This window comes from Cervus elaphus, chromosome 20, assembly GCF_910594005.1.
Source record: "Cervus elaphus chromosome 20, mCerEla1.1, whole genome shotgun sequence".
NCBI classification, from domain to species: Eukaryota; Metazoa; Chordata; class Mammalia; order Artiodactyla; family Cervidae; genus Cervus; species Cervus elaphus.
This window is the reverse complement of record NC_057834.1, coordinates 110,458,324-110,482,679: the sequence shown is the minus strand read 5'-3', so window position 1 is coordinate 110,482,679 and position 24,356 is coordinate 110,458,324.

The following is a 24,356-nucleotide window of genomic DNA, read 5'->3' as shown; positions in this document are numbered from 1 at the left end:
ACCATCTGCAGTGATTGTAGAGCCCAAGAAAGTAAAATCTGCCAGTGTTTCCACTTTTTCACCATCTATTTGTCATGAAGTAATGGGACTGGATGCCATGATCTTATATATATTTTTTTAATGTTGAGATTTAAGCCAGCTTTTTTGCTCTCTTCTCTCACTTTCATCAAGAGGCTCTTAGTTCCTCTTCACTTTCTGCCATTCAAGTATCATCTGCATAGCAGAGGTTGTTGATGTTTCTCCCAATGATCTTGATTCCAGCTTGTAATTCATCCAGCCTGGCATTTTGCATGATGTACCCTGCATATAAGTTAAATAAACAGGGTGACAATATACAGTCTTGTCATGCTCCCTTCCCAATTTGGAACCAATCCATTGTTCCATGTCTGGTTGGTTCTAACTGTTGTTTCTTGACCTGCATACAGGTTTCTCATGAGGCAGGTAAGGGGGCCTGGTATTCCCATCTCTTTAAGAATTTTCCAGTTTGTTCTTATTCACAAAGTCAAAGGGTTCAGTGTAATCAATGAAGCAGAAGTAATGTAGGCCTACATTACCCATTTCTGCAGCACCAATGCTGTGCCAGAAACAAATGACATGAAACTGCAGTTAGTTGAAAATGTAGATTGGCTGCAAATTCAAGGTATTTTTTAAGAGAGTAACTCATTTCACAATTAGCAATCTAAATAATGTTCTGATTCAGGCTAGTTTTTCTTAATAAAACAAATTATTTTCTAATAAGTTTCCCTGGATATATTATATAATTAGTAAAAATAAGCCATGTAGGAAAACTCTAGACCTGCCATTCAGGTAACGGATCATAAAATTCCTTCACTGGATTTTAAAGACATTCATCTGTAATTTCTCCATAAGCCCAAAGTCTGGCTGTCAAAGTGACTGAAGTAGTGGGGTTTCTTATTTCAAATATGAATTTTTATGATGTGGTCTACCTATGTGGGCAGGAGCACTTAGGAAAAGGCAGGTGGGTTTCTGGGCTTTGAAACAGAAATAAAAAGAAGTTGGTGAAAGTCCATTTCTCAGAAGTAAACACGTCTGTCACCTTTCCTCCTTACATGGTAGACTTGTTACAAAACGGGGCCCAGAATTATTTGGTTTCCTATCCCTGGGCAGGAAAGTGCCTTATACTTGGCCCATTCAATTACCTTACCTAGCAAGTCTTTGCTCCCATCAAAACCCTAAATACCCTTCAACCCCCATCTCAAACATATCCTTGTTTATTTTACCAATGGTTGGATGGTTGGAATTTGCCCAAGGTCACAGAACACACTAATGGCAGACTAAGAGAACAGGCCTTTAGCCATCCTGGCCTGTATTCCTTTATCCATGCCACGGTTGCCCAAAAAGCATGGGGTCCCAGGTATTTGGGAAACTTTATCTATCTCCCTCTTCCCCTTTCTAGAGAAGTCTTAATCCCTATTAACACACACACACACACACACACAAGCTATAGTAAATCCTGTAGCTTACCTGCAATTTAGAAACCATTACTTCTACTTTATTTAATGCAGCATTTTCCAACTCATTTGAACCCTTTTCCCCACCACATCCATTAACTTCCCCAAGAATTATTTTTCCAGAAAATACAATTTGGCAAATACTGCTTACTGTAATGATTACTCTCCACTCACTTTCTCCCCATCTTTTTTGATGAAGGAGTCAAAGACTGTTATCATATAGGTGAGATGTTAAGATATTTGGATAATCACCTCTCTTCATGCTATGAGAGAACTATTTTATATTTGAATAGGAGTCAAATCCAAAACCACAAGGTAAAGGAATGAAAAAGCAATTTATGAAGGCAGAGGCAAATTGTCATTTAATACATAGGAAGGTGCTGTGTCTCACTAAGTATTCAAAGCAACATAAAGTGATAAAATAAAGGATGGTTTTTATAAACAAAATCTCTGTTCCCCCTTCTCTTTCTCTAGAGCAAAAAACAAATTCTTTTCACTTTCTCAGGCACAGAAGTTTGCCTATTCTTTTCTTGCTTAAGTTCCTAATAATACCTTTATTTTCAAATAGTTATTCTCAGTGTTACTACCAACTCCTGTTTAGATATGATCTTTGGAACAACCTAAGAATATCTGTCACCCACAAACTCATCAACAGCAATACTGTGGATAAGATTTTTACATCTTTATTTTGTCCGTATATTTTTATATCCTTGAGATCATTCTATATAAATATTTCATACTCTGCTTTTCTACTTAGCATGATATTAAAAGTATGTTCCCATGGTTTTAAATTTTTAGACACTTTAACAATCACATACTAGTCTATTGTAAAGATTCACCATAATTTATTTACCAACCCTCTTTTTACTGAGCATGTAGATTGTTTCCAACTCTTGATTATTATGAATAATGCAGTAAAACTTTGGATTCTTTCCTTCAGCTAAAATCCTAGATAAAGAATTTCTGGGCCAAAAAACATGAACTCATATTCCATATTGGTATATTGTTATCCAGATCCTTCATGTATCTGAAGACAGTGATCCTGCTCCTAAGTTTTTTCTCTGAGTTAAACACTCTCGGGTCCTTCTATCACTCTTTATCCAGTTCAATTTCCAGTGCTGCCACCATTCTTGTCCTTTTTCTCTCAATCAAAGCCTACACTTCTAAGTTGGTTTCAAGGCTCATCCACTCTGACCCTCTCCATCTGCTGCATGCCATCTCATTTCCCAGGCACCCTCCCCTCCAATCAACCACGGTTCCCTTTGTACGCCCTACTCTTTCCTTCTGCCATCATTTGTTTATTTTATTCCTTCAGTCCAGATGCCTTTCACACTCTTGATGTCTGGGAAACTCAAGTTCCTCTTTCAAGACAGGACTCATATACTACTTCTCTGAAGCCTTCTTGGTTCCCTTTTCCCTGCCCTGGGGAGAACTACTAGTTGTTCTGTCCGTCCTTCTGCTGTGCTACCCAGAACAGTAGCAGTTAGAGTCCCGCCACAAAACAAATGACTTGCTCAATTTTAGGTAATTTGATAAGGAATTAATAAAAGAATTATTTAGGAAGATGTGGCAGGATGTGGAGAAAGTATAAGGACTAACACATACCCAAGGGTCAACAGGTTTTAACATCCCTTCACCTGAAGTAGGGAGGACAAGGAGAGGTTACCGGATCTTGTAGGAAAGGGTCATGTCAAGAATATCTGTGACTTCCAACAAGGGGCAAATCAGTCTAAAGTAGCCCCAAAGAGAGGGACCTAGGAGAATAAATCCCTTGCTTGACTCCACTCCCCTCTTTCCTTTCCATCTCTTGCCTGGAGTTCCATTAGGAAAAAACTAACTAGACTCAGAGGGCTAGGAAATCACTAATATAGTTCCTGATATAGGTCAGCCTCTTCAGACAAAACAGCATGGTGGAGAAGGATGGAGAATAGATCTAAGAGGCAAAGGAAAGAGCCCCATGTCACCATATGAAAGTTCATTATCCTTTATCACTGCTCACTGTCAGAAGGTATGCTTTCCTTTTTAGACTAACTCAACTCCAAACCATCTCCTACCCTGTTGTAGGGCCAACGTGCCCCCCCTACTCAGCACTCGCCAGTGCCCCACTGTGACCCTGTCCCATTGCCTGCAGACCCAGCTATAAGTGCATCAGCATGACTAATGTCCCTGGTGACAGGGCTCTGGCCTTTCTCACTTCTTCAGGGCCACCTCTCCCTTCCTCCTACTTCACAATCCACCACGTGGATTGTGAATATGTCGCTTACCAAACACAGCATCCTTTCTAAAGAGTCTATCCTCTGGCTCTGAACACGCTTCCCCCCACCCCCAGAAATCTCCTCATTCTTTATCACAAACTCAAGGGCTATTTACCCGGTGAAACTCCCTGCCTCCCCAGCACACTCTGGGAGTCTCCAAAGACTCCTTGAACAGTTTATATTTTATAGCACTTTATGGTATAGATGTTTATCACCATGGCTCCCCAAATAAACTACCACCTTCCTTAAGGTGGGGACTGTGTCCTACTTCATCTATTTTCCTGGTACCTAACAGAGTCTCTGGCACACTGGTAGACATTCAATATTAAATGAATGAATGAATCATTGCATCAAATAAAGATACTTGCAGTTAATGTAGATTTCTCATTTGGTGGGGGTGTTTGGTGTTTTGTTTTGTTTTGTTTTGTTTGTTTGTTTGTTTTTAATGTATGCTTGCTGTTTACTCACTTTGGGGGCTGCCCTGTGGCTCAGATGGTAAAGAATCTGCCTGCAATGCAGGAAACCCAGCTTTGGTCTCTGGGTTGGAAAGATCCCCTGGAGGAGGACATGGCAACTCACTCTAGCACTCTTGCCTGGAGAATCCCACGGACAGAGAGGAGCCTGGCGGGCTATAGTCCATAGCATCGCAAACAGTCAGACACAACTGAAGTGACTTAGCTCAGCACAACACACACAGTGTATGTGTGTGACAGAAGCTCATATCTTGGACATCTCATCATCAGCTGGCACTGGCTTCCCTTGGTAGAACCTCTGCGTAGAGGTAGGCATCTTTTCGAGGGCAAGTAGGAGACAAGCCATATAAGGCCTATCCATTATACATCCATTTGACAGATGGACCCTGTTAACAGGTAACTTGCCAACAAGCCCTTAGGAGTTCTTGTGTCTGCTTCCTAAATCCATTTTGGAGGAGAAATCCATTTTATTAGCTGAAGACAGAATAGACCAATTCCAAATATTTGGAAAAGCTTAATCTTGCAAATTAGCTAGCTGTCCTCTGGCCACATGGTGGCCTCTTGTGTGGGAGGAAAGCATACCCATCTCAGGACAGACCTTCCTCTGTTTCTTGAGAAAACACAATAAAACACCCTTCTCCTTTCATCCACATCTGGCGGCTACAAAAACAGTGACCCGTGGAATTCACATTTTCATACTTGACTATGGTAGGCCAGCGTGCAAAGGTTATTCTTGCTATGTTTATGAAAGAGCGAAGCCTGTCAGGATAAGAAGGCTTCTGATGGAGTGCTTATTGAGAAAACATGCAGAGATTTCTGTTTCCCCAAATTAGAGAAGGAGCTTATGATAAGAATCCTTTTCATTGATTTTTCCTCCTCAACTGCTTTCCTGCTGTCCGGCTGTATAATTACAAACCCCGAGGTCTAGCCTCATGGAGGAAGTTGGAGATAAAGTTCCCCAGTGTAGAGCAGTTCTCAAAAGTGCACAAAGCTGCAAAGAAATCATATTGTAGCTATAATAGGGTCGCCACACTAAGTGAACTGTTGGCTGGCATTTTATGCATGCTCATGGTCTGATTATCTGCCATGGGTAAGTGGGAATGTCACTGGGAGAAGAGAAACACACCTTTTGTATGTACCAGAATGGAGGCAGGTAAATCAGACCATGAATAAAGTGGCCATCAATACAAATAGAGCTTAGCAAAAATGAAAAAAAAAAAGATATATAAATAGATAGATGGATGAGGACAAAGAATTCGGAGACCGGGGGCAGTGCTGGTTCAATCCTCAAGTGGGCATGGGGTGTCTTAGGGCAATCTCTCAGCTAACTAGCAGGCAGCTTGATCAGTTTCATCTGCTGCCATGTTTTCAGGCCTGAATCTGCTGAGAGCGTTGAGGGAACAATCAAAGTGGACATTGACGAGATATTATATTCAGCAGTACTTTTTGCCCTGGTTAATATAAAATTGGGGGAAATTAACTTGCAGAGTTATTGACTGGTTCTTTCAACAAACTCTAATTTCTAACAGGCACTGTCCAGGGCCCTGAATTTGCAAAGGATGGAAATCATTCTCTCAAGGCACTTCAAAGGCTTATGGATGGAGGAGAACTACTAGTTTCCTGATCGCCAGGCTGACACCCTGTTTTCTACTCTTCCCTAGAGCTAGAGGTTTCTAAACCGGAAAATAGGCCAGATTAAACCTTGTAATCGCTCCTTTTTATAAAGAGAAGGTAAGTCTCAGTACCTTAGCATGGCACATGGCCCCTTCCTACCTCTCCAGCCTGATCACCATAACTCCATCCCAACCCACACCAAATCTCTGCATCCAGGCCTTTGCTCTGGACTTCCCCTATGCCCATAATGACATTTCTCCTTCTGTGCCTGGCCAACTCATTCTTGGCCTTCAGCTCTCTACTGAGATGTCAGGGTCTCTAAGAAACCATCTCCTATCCCAACACCAGATCAGTGATCCTCCTCGTATTCTGCCCTTATAGCCCACATGCATCTCTGTCCCTGTAAGCATCATATACTACTCTGCTCTAACTGCCTGCTAGGCTTGCTTGACTCATTAGATTGAAAACTTCTTGAGAATATACTTTTATCCTCTTCCCCTTCATTTTCCCCTACACAGTGCAAGAAATAGAACTTAGAGGCAAAGCTCAAAATAACTGTTTATTAGCCACCTACTACATTTCACACCCTAGGCCAGGCACTTTCAAAAACATTTCATCTAACTTTACAAAAATCATAAGAAAATCACTTTGTGATCTCACCTTATAGACGTGAAACTATGACTCAGAGAGGGTGAGACAGCTGCCCAAGATCACACAGCCCTGAAATGGTGGGTGGCATCAGGGTAAAAGAGTATTCTCTCTCTTCCTCTACCCAGCAATGACTTGCAGGGATCTTCTTGTTGCATCTGGGCTATTTGTACTTAGATAGAACCTTTATATCTGACCTGGGTGGAGAGGAAAGAGGGTAACACATTGTTAAAAAAATAAATAAAAGCATTATTTTCTCTCTTCAAGGGGATAATCAAGGCCACTGTTATGTTTTATCCCTAAAGACAAAAAGATGTAGCTCTCTTTATGTTATTGCTAGTGATTTGGGATCTAGTCAAGGAAACACTAATCTCTTGAATGGGCTATTGGACATAATTTTTTTTTGTTCAGTCGCCAAGACATGTCCAACTGTTTGTGACCCCATGGACTGCAGCATGCCAGGCTTTCCTGTCCTTCAGTGTCTCCTGGAGTTTGCTCTACTACAAGTCCATCGAGTCGGTGTTGCTGTCTAACCAGCTCATCTTCTGTCTCCCCCTCCCTTCCCACCCTCAATCTTTGCCAACATCAAGGTCTTTTCCAATGAGTTGGGTCTTCACATCAGGTGGCCAAAGCATTGGAGCTTCAGTTTCAGCATCATATTAATGGGAGAAAATATGCAGAATGAAGGCCTCTGTATGTACAGTTTCCTAGAAATGTGGGAGCCAATCTCCAGGAAGAAGCTGGGGAAGAGACCCTGAGTGAGGTTCTATGTCCCAGCTTCCGGATCCCACTCCTGAGGACAATGGAGAATGAGTGAAACAGCATTGGCCCAGAGGACAGTGTCCAGTCCCCAGGCCAGGAATCCCTTACGAAGCAGTCTCGGTAGATCAGTGGCCTGCAAACTTTTTCCTACTGTATCCTTAAAACAATTTTGTAAAAGCTTTGTATCCCCTCGCACATTTTAAGTTGACATCTGAAATTTTTCATCAGAACTTTAAACAACATGTTGTAAATATTGAGATTTTAAAATAAAACTGTTACATTACACTTTTTGCATGTACCCAATTTAGTCTAAATACCATAGTGACTTAAAACTCACCACAATCCATTTGAAAAATGTATAAACAGGCTCTCCTTTAACATTTGGAAATTTTACATTGCTCTTTTTTTTCTTTTTGAAGAACTCAAACTCCCTTTTGCTTCTGTTTCATTTCTCCCACAGAATTTTATCCCAATGTATTAGATTTTCATGCTAGAACTGAGTCTCCCGTCGACCATCTGGTACTTGTGTAAAGTATGTGTGTGTGTAAATTTCTGAGTTTAGTTTCCTGAAACCGTAGAGCCATAGGTGTTTAAAAAGGAGTGGGGTATATAGCACAATGAGCTCAGCTCTGTGCTGTGATGACCTAGAGGGCTGGGACGGGGGAGCAGATGGAGAGAGGCTCAAGGCGGAGGAGATACACGTATACTTACGGCTGGTTCACATTGTTGTACCACAGAAACTAACATAGCATTGTAGAGCAATTAACCTCCCATTAACAATGAATTTAAAAAAAATAAAGTAAAACAACATAAGGGTGTGGGGAAGGGAGATTATGAAAGGGGAGGTAGGAGAGAGGGGAGAATCTCTGGCAACAGGAAAGCCGTTGAGATCAATGCTGAGAAAGAATGAATATAGAAATTGCAGAGTTAGACACTGATTCCTCTAGAACTATCTATGCCTGCACATTTCTTGAAAAGTCTGCAGGCTCCTCCAAGGGGGTATTAACCTCAGTTTGAAGACCACCAGCCTGAGGTCTGAGTTAAAGCTATGTCTTCCTGAGCCTGGGCCCTTTACCACCAACCCCAAATCACTTAGCAATCTCAAGAGGCTATTCAGAGACTTCTGCAACATCTCAGAACACCCATTAGCCCTCAGGGAACCATTGCATAACCAACGGGGAAGAGGACTCCTGCCTGTGCCTCAGGGCTAGACTGGAACCCATGAGCTCACTGTCATCTGGGAAGGGGACTATGGTCACCACCGCAATTCCCACAAGCTCTTATCTCCAGAACCTGTTCTCCATCTGCCATGCCCCCAGCTACTCGAAGTCCTTTCCTCACCATGCCATCCATGCTATGCATTCAATAGGATGCATTCATCCCTTTGACTAGAAATTCTGCTTAAGTATCACCCTCTTCTGACACTTATCTGGCAAGGTTAATTTGCCACAGCCTCTGCAATTAAGCAGAGTCTATTATAAAACTTAGCACATTATACTACATGTGTGTGAATGATTGTATGTCTCCTTCTTTGGAGGCACGCATCACATCTAACATCTGGTGTCCTAGCTCAATGATTGGCGAATAACTACACTCACAAAAGAACATTCAAAGAAAGTGTTTTCAGACTCACAGATTTAGAGAACACACTTATGGTTACCAGGGGGGAAGCATACTGTGGGACTGAGCAAGCTGCTTAAACTTTTTGAGGGTCCTTTTCCTCATGGACTATAGCCCTCCAGGCTTCTCTGTCCACAGAATTTTCCAGGCAAGAATACAGGAGTGGGTGGCCATTTCCTACTCCAGGGGATCTTCCTGACCCAGGGATGGAACACACGTCTTTTGTGATAGATTGGGAGTTTGGGATTGACATGTACACATTCTATATTTAAAATAGATAAACAATAAGGACCTACTGTATAACACAGGGAATTCTGCTCAATATTATGTAACAACCTAAATGGGAAAAGAATTTGAAAAAGAATAGATTTATGTAAATGTATAACTGACTCACTTTGCTATACACCTGAAACTAACACAATATGGTTAATCAACTATCCTCCAATATAAAATGATTTTTAAAAAAATGAAAAGACATACATGCACAGACACACAAAAGAGGTTTTTTCTAGAATGATTTTTTTGTGCACCAATTATATGTATATGAGATTTAGGTACTTTTAGCACCAGTTGTTGAAGCCACTTTCTTTGGCCTCTAAAGCAAAACTGCCCAGGAGAATGACTTGACCAGCACATTTCGGGAGCTAGAGCACACAGCAGAGCCTGCGTTCACAAGGTGTTTGCATTCTATTCACTGGTGTTCATGGTACTGAAAAAGATCTTTTCATTTCAGAAAATACAGGTCATCCCAGCCAACAGAGGGTAAGTTCATTAAGAGCTGCGTGACCATTTTATGAGAATATAAAACAGTACATTGAACCAGGATCGCCTCAGCTTCTAGAGAAATGTGTCATCAAACATTTCATACAAACCACTTTGCTGGGCAAAGTGAAATTTACTTTGACCCTTCAGATGTTGACTTTTGACTCATCAGGTATTCTGACCCTGCCTACCCTAAGGACGCATGTTACTTATGGATTAGGACACTTAAGTCAATATTGTACTATAGGTAAAATGTGCTTTAGTCTTCAATTTCCACTTTTATGTTCTTCAAAATGTTCAATTTTAATAGATTTGATTCACTGATTCATTTCATTTTTTCTATCTTATTTTATTAATTGTAGCTTCTGTCATTGCAAATAATGGAAAATAATTATTTTCTACTATTTCCAACAAATATAATTGCTCCCATCAAAGAATGTAGATCTAATTTAGACAAGAAGCCTTGATTCTTCCATCACTTTTGTTTTCTTTCTTGATTCAGTAATAAAGATTAGCCTGTGCCATTTGAGTCACTGTCAATTTTATTTTGTGGTGACTGCTTCGTCTAAATTCAATGTGCCCTGGGAAAGATTTTGCAGTTTTAGATGATACTAACACAGTGTGAGGCTTTGGTTGGGCTTAATCCAAATTTAAAACAAGACGGAAAATTTTAATCAAGATTTTTCTTTGTCACAACAGGAAGGATTAAGATGGGGGGAAGATGTCAAGCCATCCTGTTTCCTGGAACAGCCTGGCGTTTAAAGGACCCAGGATACAGAGCATCAAGATAAGGCTGAAATAAAACAGCTTGTAGGTGAGATTGAAAGGTGAGGATATAAATAGTTTATGAATGACCTTGAACACAACTAAGGTGCAGTTAAATTATAACTGCTGTTTAAAAAAGCTCCCCTCTACCCATGTTTCTGCACCTCAGTTTCCTGACTCCTGGGAAGAATCATTAGTCTGAGGTCAGGTCCCAGGCTAGCCATGGAGCGCACTGTCCTTGGGAACTGTGCCTTGGGGGCTTGCACCCATGTGCTCTGCTTCCTTCACTGCCCACCAGCCTCAGGGTGAAAACTAACCACAGTTCTGAAGGGACAACTGGGGGTACCCCAGGTGTTTCTGGGTCCCACATCCAAATACAGTTGTGTGTGTGTTGTGTGCCCCGTTGCTCAGCTGTGTCCGAGTCTTTGCGGCCCCATGGACTATAGCCCGCCAGCCTCCTCTATCCATGGAATTTTCCAGACAAGAACACTGGAGTGGTTGCCATTTTTGGCTCCAGGGAATCTCCCCAACCCAGGGGTCAAACCCACGTCTTCTGTGTCTCCGGCATTGGCAGGCAGATTCTTTATACCACTACAGCCACCTGGGAATCCTAAAGCTCTCACTCCTCTTTCTAGCATACTGTGGGACTGAGCAAGTCGCGTAAACTTTTTGAGGGTCCTTTTCCTCATGGACTATAGCCCTCCAGGCTCCTCTGTCCACAGAATTTTCCAGGCAAGAATACAGGAGTGGGTGGCCATTTCCTACTCCAGGGGATCTTCCTGACCCAGGGATGGAACACACGTCTTTTGTGTCTCACATGTTAGAAGATGGATTCTTTACCACTAGCGCCACCTGGGAAACCTGCAAAAGGATCATAGGTCATACCACAGGGCTAAGTGTATGGGTGACATGATTACATTTGTACTTTAGAAATATCAGTCTCTAATGCCTCTCCTCTCCCAAAACTAGGCCTTCATCACCCTCCCTAGGGTGTGGGAAGTTAGAATAAAAAAGAGTAAATTCAGACCACAGAATATAGAACAGGAAGGGCCTTTAATGTCAGCTGCCTCAGTCCACTCTTAATTCAGTTGAGGAAAATGAGGTGCAGGGGGAGGACTGGGGGAGGAACCAAAGCAAGTTCAAGTGATGTTCCCATCTGGGGCTCTCAACTAAGTTCTACCCCAGTGTTCTTCACCCTAATCCCTGCTGGGTTGCCTCCCCAGCCCTTGGAGAAAGAGTTAAAAGTATAACCCAGCCAGAACAAAAATGTTTACAAGTAAAGAAGCCCACAAGCACACATATCCACGGTCTGACCTCCTCCTGCACTCTCAGATTTCTCTGGAAATAACAGTCACCTTATCTTTTGCAGTTCCCAGTAGAGTTATCACTGGCCTTTTCCGGGGAACAGAGGCACACAGGGACATTGACTTCTGACTGTCAGAATGAGGAAAACGTTTGAAGTTGGGCTGGAGGCAGGGGGATTTCAAGGCTTCAGTTCTTCCTTTGATGTTTTAGAGCGCTGTTTAAACCCACTGCAAACTCATCTTCAGCTTCCTTCCTCATCCCCTCCTTTCCTTTCCCTAGCCCTCACTAGAAGTCCCTCGGTTCTGGAGATAGCCAACTTCGATTTGGATCATAACTCTGCCAATGAACAGTTGGGTGAGCAAGTCTCTAAGTTACTTAATTTACTTTAGCTTCAGTTTCCAAATCTCTAATTATATCTTCCTCAAAGAGCTGTAGCAAAGATTAAATGGAATAGCATATACAAAGGGCACTGTTTGTAAAATCTCTATAAATGACTTCCCTCCCTTTTTTTACGATAATCCTAGCAGCAAGTCTTCTGAATCAAATTAAAGAGAAATAGAAGGATGAAAATGTTGTCCTATTTTTATAGCACTCGAGACTGACACAGTACTTTTGTTTGACATTGCTGCTTTTGTTTTAATTTACTGATATGTTGGTTAAATTTCATTCCTTATGTATTCACTAAAATTTAAGAGCAGTGACCTCATTGTGCTGCTGTAAGAATTAATATATTCAGATATTTAGAAAAGAGTAATTTATTATGATTTATATTGTTACTATTATCATAGTAACTAAGATGCTTTGATAGGTGCTAAGGACACAGAGATGAATAAGACACAGATTCTGCCCTCAAGAAGCACAGAGGAATCTTCCTAACCTTATTTAATAGTGAATGAAAAGAGGCCCAGAAAATTCATTGACTTGCCAAGGTTATCAGTTGATATGTGACAGGACCAAGGCTCAAACCCAAACCCAAATCTTCTTCCTCTAATTCCTGTGTTCCTTATACCATGTTATCAGATAGTTCTATTTTAATCTACTGTCCTCCAGCATGATCATATCTTTGATCTTGACCATTACTATCACCTTTTCCTATGATTCCTACCACCAGATACAGCTTGGGTTTCAAGTACAGGGCATAAGGAGGAAGAAGGTGTTTAAAAAAAAAAAAAATATATATATATATATATATATATACACACACACACACACCCCAACACATATACATACACATATATTTCTATATTTGTTTATTGAAAGAAAGAAAGTGAAATTCACGTCCAACTCTTTTCGACCCCATGGACTGCAGCCCTCCAGGCTCCTCTTGTCCATGGAATTCTCCAGGCCAGAATACTGGAGCAGGTAGCCATTCCCTTCTCCAGGGGATCTTCCCAATCCAGGAATCAAACTCAGATCTCTCACACTGCAGGCAGATTCTTTACCAGCTGAGCTACCATTTATTTATTAGGTTAGCTAAAAAGTTCATCTGGGTTTTTCTGTTAAATATTATGGAAAAAACACAAACAAACTTTGCCCAACCTAACATATATATATATATATAGAGAGAGAGAGAGAGAGACCTACAGATAGACAGACATAAAGTCAGAGCCAAAGAGAGACACAGAGAGAAAACCTGTCATTTATCAGGCACCAAATTAGAGACACTTTTACTAGACTTTCATGTCTCACTTACAATGTGCATTATTGCTCTTGTTATTATGACCAAAACTAAGTCTTACAAAACAGTATACATTTTCCGAACAGCTGGTGGATCTGGGATTCAGCCCACCCTCCAAGTTGTAGCTCCTAATTTTAACCATTGCATAAACTACATTCAAAAAATATCAGGGTAGTATTGGAGTTATCTTTTTTCCTGGTTCTGTGGGCCTGATGTCCAGAGTTTCATAGGGATTTCAGATTTGCTGTGTTCGGTCCTTTTTTCTGTGTTGATTGAACAGTTTCTATGTGCTGGGGGCTGTGTTGGGGGTTCAGAGATATGCACAATGCTGTCCGGGCCCTCAGAGATAACTATACAAAGATAAACAGTGGTAGAAGATGAGAAGAGAAAAATACATTCATCATAAGTCCTGAAGCTGAGTTTGTCAAGATGCTGTCATACTCACTCACTTGTGACACAAGAGAAAAGACAATTTAGGGAATGACATAAAAGGCACTTAATAAGTAAACAGATGAAAGGTGTGAAATCTGGATGACCACTTGGAAAGGCCAGCATCTGAAGGGTAGTCTCTGCTCTACTAACCACGTATGTTCTTCTCCTCTACACATCTCAGTCCTCAACACGTATTGAGGACCTACTGTGTGCTTGGCACAAGCTTTACAACCGTAAATCTGACTGTGTCAAAAACTCAGCATAAAGTAAAAATTCAAACAAGCCAACACAAAGAGTGCATTCCAATGAATCAAATATGCAAATTAGACCAGTACTCATGTGGGACACGTGGCTGTAATTGAAAAAGCAACTTTATGTGTCTCTCACTGTCCTTCTATCCTCTCAATGTGGGTAGTCCTTCCCAGATTCCTGAATGAAAGTTGAGGTAGGCCCTCTGAGTTCCTTATTTAGTCTTAGATAATCGTAAGCTTGGTAGTCATTTAAAATGCTTAAGTATAGTCTCAGTTCAGTAGAGTCGTTGTAAAAGTCTCCAAGTTCATTTAAGATGAGTAATTATTCCTCCTCCATCTCTGGCTTATTGCAGCCCAGGGGAGAATTACAGACAATGTCTTCTTCATTTAATGCCCCAGCTCTTCCTCTCACAACTTGCTAACTCTGGTCTGTGAGCACATTCTGGAGCTGGATTGGTAGACGGACAAAGAGAGAAGATAAAATGGTAATGGGCAGAGTGGGAGAACTTTTATTTCACATGAATTGTTACCAACTAGCACTGGCTATCTGGTCCTGGTGCCTGATAAAAGAAGATTAGCTTGAAAAGATACATGCACCCTAATGTTCATAGTCAATATTTTATAATAACAACAAATGGGGTATAAGCTTTAAAAATTGTAAGTACTGCACCTATAACTTACATAGTATTGTACATCAGTTCAGTTCACTTCAGTCGCTCAGTCATGTCTGACTCTTTGCAACTATACTTCGATTTTTTTAAAAAGATAATTAAAGCTGGAAGAGGGGCCAGGATTTATGGCCTTTACAAGGATGCTTACTGAAAGCATTTAATGATACTATAGGGAGTAAGTGATAGGTGTGTCATTAAATGGGACTGGCTTAAGCTGGCTCTCCCCTCCCCAGGCCCAGACCCCTTTCCCAGAAGTTTGGCTCACATAGCCTCTCTATTTAGTTATCGCTCCCCAGTAGTTTGGCTTCCCTGGTGGCCCAGACAGTAGAGAATCAACCTGTAATGCTGGAGACCAGGGTTCGAACCCTGGGTTGGGAAGATACCCTGGAGAAGGAAATGGCAACCCACTCCAGTATTCTTGCCTGGGGAATTCCTTGGACAGAAGAGTCTGGTGGGCTATAGTCCATAGTGTTGCAAAGAGTCAGACATGACTGAGCAACTAACACTTGCACTTTCTTTCCCCAGTAAGTTGCTTGGGTAGAATTTCAGTGGCTCCAGGCCTGCTCTCTCCCACAATGTCCATATCTGTTCTTCAGGAAATCCACAGATCTTTGACCTGACAGACTCTGGGAGGCTGGCTAATCCAAGGCCTCCACCTCTCCAACCTTCCAGCCGTCAGCAGCTCTCCAGGCTGCCTCTGCTCCCAGCTCTCCTGGGCAGAAGGCAGAGCCAGCCCACTGAGTCACCCTCACTGCAGAGGACCTTCAACAGCCTCCCCAAGTGGCCCCAAGGAGGCCCACACTCTTGTTTTGAAGAAAGAGGGATGAGCTCTTACCTCATCCTTTCCCTGGGGGTGTGGAATTCAAAGCACAACTCGAGTCAAAGACATTTTCCTCTCAAATCCTCTATTAATCCTCAATTTCTTCACTTACTCCAGTATTTTATGCCCTCAATGTAGATATAGAGCTCAAGGATTCTGAGCCACAGACTGGATTTGGGGCTCTCTCCTTTGTAAATTCCACTCCTGGTGAATGCAGCTTTCTAAGGTATCTTGTGGTGGCATGGCCAACTTCTCCCCAAATAGCCTATCACACACATGTTCAGTGTGCCCCACTTATCATGTTAGCCAGTACAAAATGTAGAACTCAATCCCAAATTATCCTTTACATGGATCCTTCCCTCTGGAAACCGTTATCAGAGCTAGTCCCACCTCCCTCAAGCTTTCTTCACTGATGGCCTGAGCAGAAAGTGACGTCACTGCATCCCTCACTGTCTGAGCCACGAGGAGGCACAAGGTCTGCCTGGCATGCCAAGGGCCCTCTATGATTGATCCGAAGAGACCACGGACTGCAGCTGTATCATATTAGCTATTTCCACCATATTCATTGCCGGTCTTCCTAAAAGTGCCTTCAGCATCCATTCAAGCATGGTGTCATGGATGCCACATACCCTGTACCATAGCTATTGCCCTTAAGGCATTTCCCTGCTATAAATAATAGAGAGAATTAATCTTTCTGGAACCCCTGTATGTCAAATACCAATCCTTATTTCACTTATTTTCCAAAAGAACCCAAGGAATATCTATTACTTTACCACTTTTCCAGAGTGGTAAAACTCAGTTTCAAGCAGGTTAAGTAACATGCCTAAAGACACATAACATGTACATGGTAGCATTAGACTTGAGTACCTTTGATTTCAAAATCCATGGCAATAATGGAAGATAAAGTTCATTTTGAGACAGGAGACCTGGGATTTATTCCAGCTTTGCCATTAATTTGACCGAGGCCTTGGATAATTTCCTTCCCCTGTCTGAGTCTGAGCTTCCTCACCTGTAGATGAAGAGACTGGATATGGTGACCACTCACGCCCTTCCAATTGCAGAGTTTTGAGCTACTGAAAGGTGCTTATGTTACTTACATGGGCCTGCCCAGATGTTTTAATTCAGAATTTCCCATGTGGTAATCAGTCTCATCTTGTTATTTCCTGCCTGCACTTCTAACCTCCCTCATTTGGGATCACTTATATCACTTTTTTGTATTGCTCGTGTTTACCGAGGGCCCGATTTAGAATCATCTGCAAATTTCATCAAAGGGTGTTTATCCACCCACCACCTACCCAGGGAAACCTCGTGGGCCAAGTGAAATACCAACGGCAGAGCTCACATTTTGATTGCCCTCTTCCTTCTTCCATATTTCTCTAAATATCTGACCTCAAATTGGGTTAGCACTATCATGAACACCTGTGGTTTGGGGTCAGCCGGACATGAGTGTGAACTTGGGCAAGTTATTTAACCTTCACTTAACCTTTCTGAGCTTCATCTTGGGAAGAGGAATTACAATGCCACCCCCAAGGATTATTTAGAGTATTAGAATCGGGTGTGGTGGGAGAGCATTCCAATGCAGGATCAGAAATCAGTCACTCTCCTCCCTGTTGCCCATCTCTAAAGGCTGTGAGAATGGCCATCAAGCAAACAGAACTTCCCAAACAGATTTCTCTCTATATGAAAAGCATTGTGGGGCATTTTCCTAGCAATGGTATATAAAACTATCCATATACTTTTTTACACTCTTAGGCATATAATGTGTACAAGTGACCATGGAGGGGTTATTTAATCTTGCTAAGCCTCTTTTTATTAAGCCTCTCTAAGTCAGAAATGGTATGGACCTAACAGAAGCAGAAGACATTAAGAAAAGGTGGCAACAATACACAGAAGAAGTGTACAAAAAAGATCTTCACCACACAGATAATCACAGTGGTGTGATCACTCACCTAGAGCCAGACATCCTGGAATGTGAAGTCAGGTGGGCCTTAGAAAGCATCACTATGAACAAAGCTAGTGGATGTGATGGAATTCCAGTTGAGCTATTTCACATCCTGAAAGATGATGCTGTGAAAGTGCTGCGCTCAATATGCCAGCAAATTTGGAAAACTTAGCAGTGGCCACAGGACTGGAAAAGGTCAGTTGTCATTCCAATCCCTAAGAAAGGCAATCCCAAAGAATGCTCAAACTACCACACAATTGCACTCATCTCACACACTAGTAAAGTAATGCTCAAAATTCTCCAAGCCAGGCTTCAGCAATACATGAACCATGAACTTCCAGATGTTCAAGCTGGTTTTAGAAAAGGCAGAGGAACCAGAGATCAAATTGCCAACATCCACTGGATCATTGAAAAAGCAAGAGAGTTCCAGAAAAAACATCTATTTCTGCTTTATTGACTACGCCAAAGCCTTTGGCTGTGTGGATCACAATAAACTGTGGAAAATTCTGAAAGAGATGGGAATACCAGAACCCCTGACCTACCTCTTGAGAAATCTGTATGCAGGTCAGGAAACAACAGTTAGAACTGGACATGGAACAACAGACTGTTTCCAAATAGGAAAAGGAGTACGTCAAGGCTGTATATTGTCACCCTGCTTACTTAACTTATATGCAGAGTACATCATGAGAAACACTGGGCTGGAAGAAGCAGAAGCTGGAATCAAGATTGCCAGGAGAAATATCAATAACCTCAGATATGCAGATGACACCACCCTTATGGCAGAAAGGGAAGATGAACTAAAAAGCCCTTGAAGATGAGAGTGAAAAAGTTGGCTTAAAGCTCAACATTCAGAAAACTAAGATCATGGCATCTGGTCCCATCACTTCATGGGAAATAGATGGGGAGACAGTGGAAACAGTGTCAGACTTTATTTTGGGGGGCTCCAAAATCACTGCAGATGGTGATTGCAGCCATGAAATTAAAAGATGCTTACTCCTTGGAAGGAAAGTTATGACCAACCTAGACAGCATATTAAAAAGCAGAGACATTACATTGCCAACAAAGGTCTGTCTGGTCAGGCTATGATTTTTCCAATGGTCATGTATGGATGTGAGAGGTGGACTGTGAAGAAAGCTGAGTGCCGAAAAATTGATGCTTTTGAACTGTGGTGTTGGAGAAGACTGTTGAGAGTCCCTTGGACTGCAAGAAGACCCAACCAGTCCATCCTAAAGGAGATCAGTCCTGGGTGTTCATTGGAAGGACTGATGCTGAGACTGAAACTCCAATACTTTGGCCACCTCATGCAAAGAGTTGACTCAATGGAAAAGACCCTGATGCTGGTAGGGATTGGGGGCAGGAGGAGAAGGGGATGACTGAGGATGAGATGGCTGGATGGCATCACCGACTCGATGGGCATGAGTTTGAGTAAACTCTGGGAGTTGGTGATGGACAGAGAGGCCTGGCATGCTGCGATTCTTGGGGTCGCAAAGAGTCAGACATGACTGAACGACTGAACTGAACTGAACTGAAGTCTCTATAGGGTTTTCCCAGTGGCTCAGCTGTAAAGCTGCCTATAAAGCTGAAGATGCACGTGACATGGGTTCAATCCCTGGATCGGGAAGATCCCCTGGAGAAGGAAATGGCCACCCACTCCAGTATTCTTGCCTGGAAATTTCTTGTGACAGAGGAGTCTGGCAGGCTATAGTACATGGTGTCACCAAGAGTCCAGACACGCCTGAGCGTGCATGCACGTAAGTCTATACTTTTACATTGCTGTGAGGATTAAATGGAGGAAGGCAGTTATGTCAGGCTATGATAGGGACTTGCTGCATCAGATGGGTCAGTATTTGAATCCCTTCTCCTTTTTACTAACTTAAGAGATCTCTTTAAGGTCTAACTTCCACATCTATCAAATGGGGATAGCAATTCTTAAGGTCAATATGGTTGTAAAGATCTAGTAATACCATTAGTGGAACACAGAGACGGTTCTTGGTATGTGATAAAACCTATTCCCTCCTTTTTCCTGAATGTTTCTGAGTTGTGCTATCATGATTAAGAACAGCTAAGGAACCTGATGTTAAAAAAAGAAAAGTAAAAATGCACAACTGCAAAATGGGTGAAATGTATTCCTTCCTTTGACGGGTCCCTAAGAGTTAAACTTGGATGTAAGCAAGTAGTTGAGACATCAAGATGGTTTTCCATAAATAAAAATTTTACTAGGTGATCACATTTGGTTCATATCAAAACCACTCAGATCCAAAGATGCATTCCAAGCAGTTGACATCTATTTCAGTTGGATGCTAATCCAATTTTTAAAAATTAATCCAAACTTGACAAGAAGCTGATCTCATGTATCTTACCAGAACATCCCACTCCCAGTAGATTTCTTGGGAAGGAAATGGGTAGCTTGACTGTCCGAAACAGAACTGAAGACATGCCTTTTCCTCCTTTCAGCTGGAATGGGCAATTACAGAAAGGATTTGAACAGCCCAGTTGTCTCATAAATTACTCCTGTCACAGCCTTTTTGCCTTACCCTTGAGATTTACCAAAAAAAATTAAAGAGCTCGTGTATTTTCCTGTAATAATTAGATCTTGGAAACCCAGCACTAGAGCAGCCTTCAAAAAGCTTGCATCTTCTGTCTCCGTCAGCACACACAACAGTCACCAAATCCCACCAGTTCTATCCTCCTGCCATTTCCCAAACCCATCTCTTTAATTTGATCTCAGCTTTTATTCCCTCAGTTGAGCCCTCATCACTTCTCACCTAGACTATTGCAATCACGTCCCAAATCATCAGGACTCTGCCAGTCCATCCTCCATATTGGGGTCAAAATCTTTAACATGTCAATAGGCTCATACTACTGCTTGCTTAAAATCCTCCAGTGGCTCAGTGAAAAATGCTTGGTTTGGTCATTGACTCTCAGCACATTCTGGTTGCTGACTATCTGCTCAGATTCCTTCCTCTGCTACTACCCTCTTTATATTTTCAACCCAGCCATGAGTGATTTTGAACTTCTCTTTTGTTTCTGGAAAGTATTAAGGCCACATGAAGTTCCACTGTGTGTATATCACTGTGAACCTAGAGATGAACATGAATCCTACACTCAAAGACACTACAGCCTGAAGGCATAGCCAATACATAGATACATACATATCTATGAAGGCATAGCCAATACACAGAGGCAAATAATAATATAATGTGATACAGCAGAATGAAGCACAAGATACACTTATAGGAGTCCCAAGGAGGGCACTGAACAATCTGGTGGATGGAGAGGGACGAGAAAGGAGAAAAATGCCTCTAGAAGGAGATGATACAAGTTATTTCCTTTAAACCAGAACTGTGTTTAGACTTTCAGAACTGCAGTTAAAAAAAAAAAAATGGCATACTTGGCATCCCTCCCAGTTGCTCAGTTATGTCCAACTCTTCATGACCCCATGGACTGCAGCACACCAGGCCTCCCTGTCCATCACCAACTCCTGGAGTTTAGTCAAACTCACGTCCATTGAGTCAATGATGCCATCCAACCATCTAATCCCATGTCGTCCCCTTCTCCTCCTGCCCTCAATCTTTCCCAGCATCAGGGTCCTTTCCAATGAGCCAGTTCTTTGAATCACGTGGCCAAAGTTTTGGAGTTTCAGCTTCAACCTTAGTCCTTTCAATGAATACTCAGGACTGATTTCCTTTAGGATGGACCGATTGGATCTCCTTGCAGTCCAAGGGACTCTCAAGAGTCTTCTCCAACACCACAGTTCAAAAGCATCAGTTCTTTGGTGCTCAGCTTTCTTTATAGTCCAACTCTCACATCCATACATGACCATTGGAAAAACCATAGCCTTGACTAGATGGACCCTTGTTGGCAAAGTAATGTCTTTGCTTTTTAATATGCTGTTTAGGTTGGTCATAACTTTTCTTCCAAGGAGTGTCTTTTAATTTCATGGCTGTAGTCACCATCTGCAGTCATTTTGGAGCTCAAGAAAATAAAGTCTGCCACTGGTTCCACTGTTTCCCCATCTATTTCCCATGAAGTGATGGGACCAGATGCCATGATCTTAGTTTTCTGAATGTTGAGCTTTAAGCCAACTTTTTCACACTCCTCTTTCACTTTCATCAAGAGGCTTTTTAGTTCATCTTCCCTTTCTGCCATAAGGGTGGTGTCATCTGCATATCTGAGGTTATTGATATTTCTCCTGGCAATCTTGATTCCAGCTTGTGCTTCCAGCGTTTCTCATGACGTACTCTGCATATAAGTTAAGTAAGCAGGGTGGTAATATACAGCCTTGACGTACTCCTTTTCCTTTTTGGAAACAGTCTGTTGTTCCATGTCCAGTTCTAACTATTGCTTCCTGACCTGCATACAGATTTCTCAAGAGGTAGGTCAGGGGTTCTGGTATTCCCATCTCTTTCAGAATTTTCCACAGTTTATTGTGATCCACATAGTCAAAGACTTCGGCGTAGTCAATAAAGCAGAAATAGATGTTTTTCTGGAACTCTCTTGCTTTTTTGATGATCCAATGGATGTTGGCAATTTGATCCTAGATAAGACCCCATCAAACAGAAAAAATAAATACAAGGTAGAATACGTATTTTGATGGCTTACATTTTTAAAAATGAGACAATGCAATTGACACACCAGTTTCTGAAAGATGGAAAGCAAATGGGATCACAGAGGCATGAACTGAAGCATAAAGGGTCATCCCAAAACCCAGAGAGAAGACTGCAGTGAGTGTGTGACCTGATGTAACCTGATGGAGCAGGTCTGGGGACAAAAGAGAGGGCTATGAGATGACCATCATGAGGCAGTCAAGACTAGCCTGGGGAGGGCCTGTAATCTGGGTGGAGGCAGAGGATGGAGGCAAAGAAGAGTTCAAAGTAACTTCATACTTCCACCTTGACCTGAAGAAAAGGAGGAAAAGTGCTTCTACCCAGAAGGGAAAAAATAAAAGTACTGCAGTGAACTCTTTCATTGTAGGAACTGTAGAGGTTCAAGGATAACCAATCTTTGGACAATAAAGACAAGTCTGCTATTCAAAAGCTGCTCATCTGCAAAGAGTTCTCCATCCACCCTCCAGTGTGGAGAAAAAGGTCTTTGGTGTAAATGAACCTGCTGGATTACTGAGAGAAACCATGCCAGCTACCTATGCTGCCAAACAAGAGATTTGTAAATAAATCAATTTTGGTCAACATTTGAGGAAAACTGATGAGAAAGACAAAGCCCAAGATTAAAAAATGCAAATAGCAGACCCTGAAGGAAATAGAAATAAGCAAGCAAGAAATAGAAGATTTTTTAAATAAATTTAGTAAGGAATCTCAGAGAAATGTGAAAAGTTATCGTTACTATGAGAGACAGGCAGCCAAGGGTTCTTGGAAGTGAGTACTATTTTGTCCGTATTTTTTAAATGCTATGGATTTGTCATGGTTAAAGACCACATTAGTAATCTGGAAGATGAAGTCAAGGAAATCTCATGGAACATGTAACAAAAGTGAGGAGAAGGAAAATATGAGATTTTACAAAAAAAAAAAAACCTAAAAGCTAAACTAAACAGAGAATAGATCCAGAAGGCTCAGCACTCTTCTCACAGGGAATTCAGACATGGAGAGAATAGATATCAATATCAGTGATGGCCATGCCGAGGAGGAGGGTGCAGATATTGAAGTTAAAAAAAAATATTCTTGTCCTTAAATAGAGATTCAAGTTCTCAGGAAGAAAGAATCTTTTCAGTGTAAAATCTGACAGATGTAAACAAAGCAAACGCAGAAAACAAAAACCTATCCCCAGTCATTATCTGGTGAAGTTTTAAAGAGAGTACCCTAAAAGATGCCAGAGGATGTGGCAATAATGTGCCTTATAAAAAATGAATCAGACTGTGCTCAGATCTTGTCTCAATAATCATTGACCCCAGATGATGTGGAAGAATGTCTCCAAAGTTATAGAGACACATATTTTTGAACCTATAACTCTTTAAGCAGTCTGAGGCTAATTTGAGAAATTTTAAGACTTGGGAGGATACCAAAAGTTCATGTGATAAGCAAAAGAATGACCTCTCCCACAAAACTGTCCACATCCTAAATCCAGAAACTTGTGAATATGTTACCTTACATGCCAAGAGAGTCTTGGAAATGTGATCAAATTAAAGACCTTGACATGGGTCATTAAAAGTGGGAAACCTTTTCCTCTTGGTCAGTGGGAAATGTGACCACAGAATAATGTTCAGAGAGATGTCACATGGCTGGCCTTGAAAAGAGAGGAACAGAAACTATGAGCCAAAGGATGCAAGTGACCACTGGAAGCTGGAAAAGACAATGTCTGAGTGTCTGCAGATAGGAATTCAACCCTGCTGATGTTCTGATTTTACACATATAACCTATGGGACTGTTACAGTAACACATTTGTATTATTTTAAGCTACTAAGTTTGTGGCGATATGTTATAGTAGCAACAGGAAACTTTACAGTTACCTTTCACTTTTCTCTTCTGAAAATTACTTGAGGGTGTACTCTAGCAAAAATAAAAAAGGAACCTAAGTAAGAGAAATATATGCGATGCTAGAAACAAGGCAGCTAATTCAGAAGTAAAATGTAAAGACCAGATTTAGAGCTGTGCAGGAAATCCAGCATGCATTCTAGAAAAATTAAAATAGAAAGCCAGAAGGTTTTGTGGGGAAAAAACATCTTAAAAGAAAAAGTGACTTCCATTGCAAAATTATAAGACCTAGAAGCCCAATGGTCTTAAATATATGATGAAAATGTTTGTACATTTTATGAATTTTTAAAATGAGATTAATTAAGAATTTTGTGAAAAATCAAAAGTTGTATATGAAAGTCATGCTTCAAATATACCTGATTTTAAGCAATTCACAAAGAGTTTGAAAAGATCATCCAGTA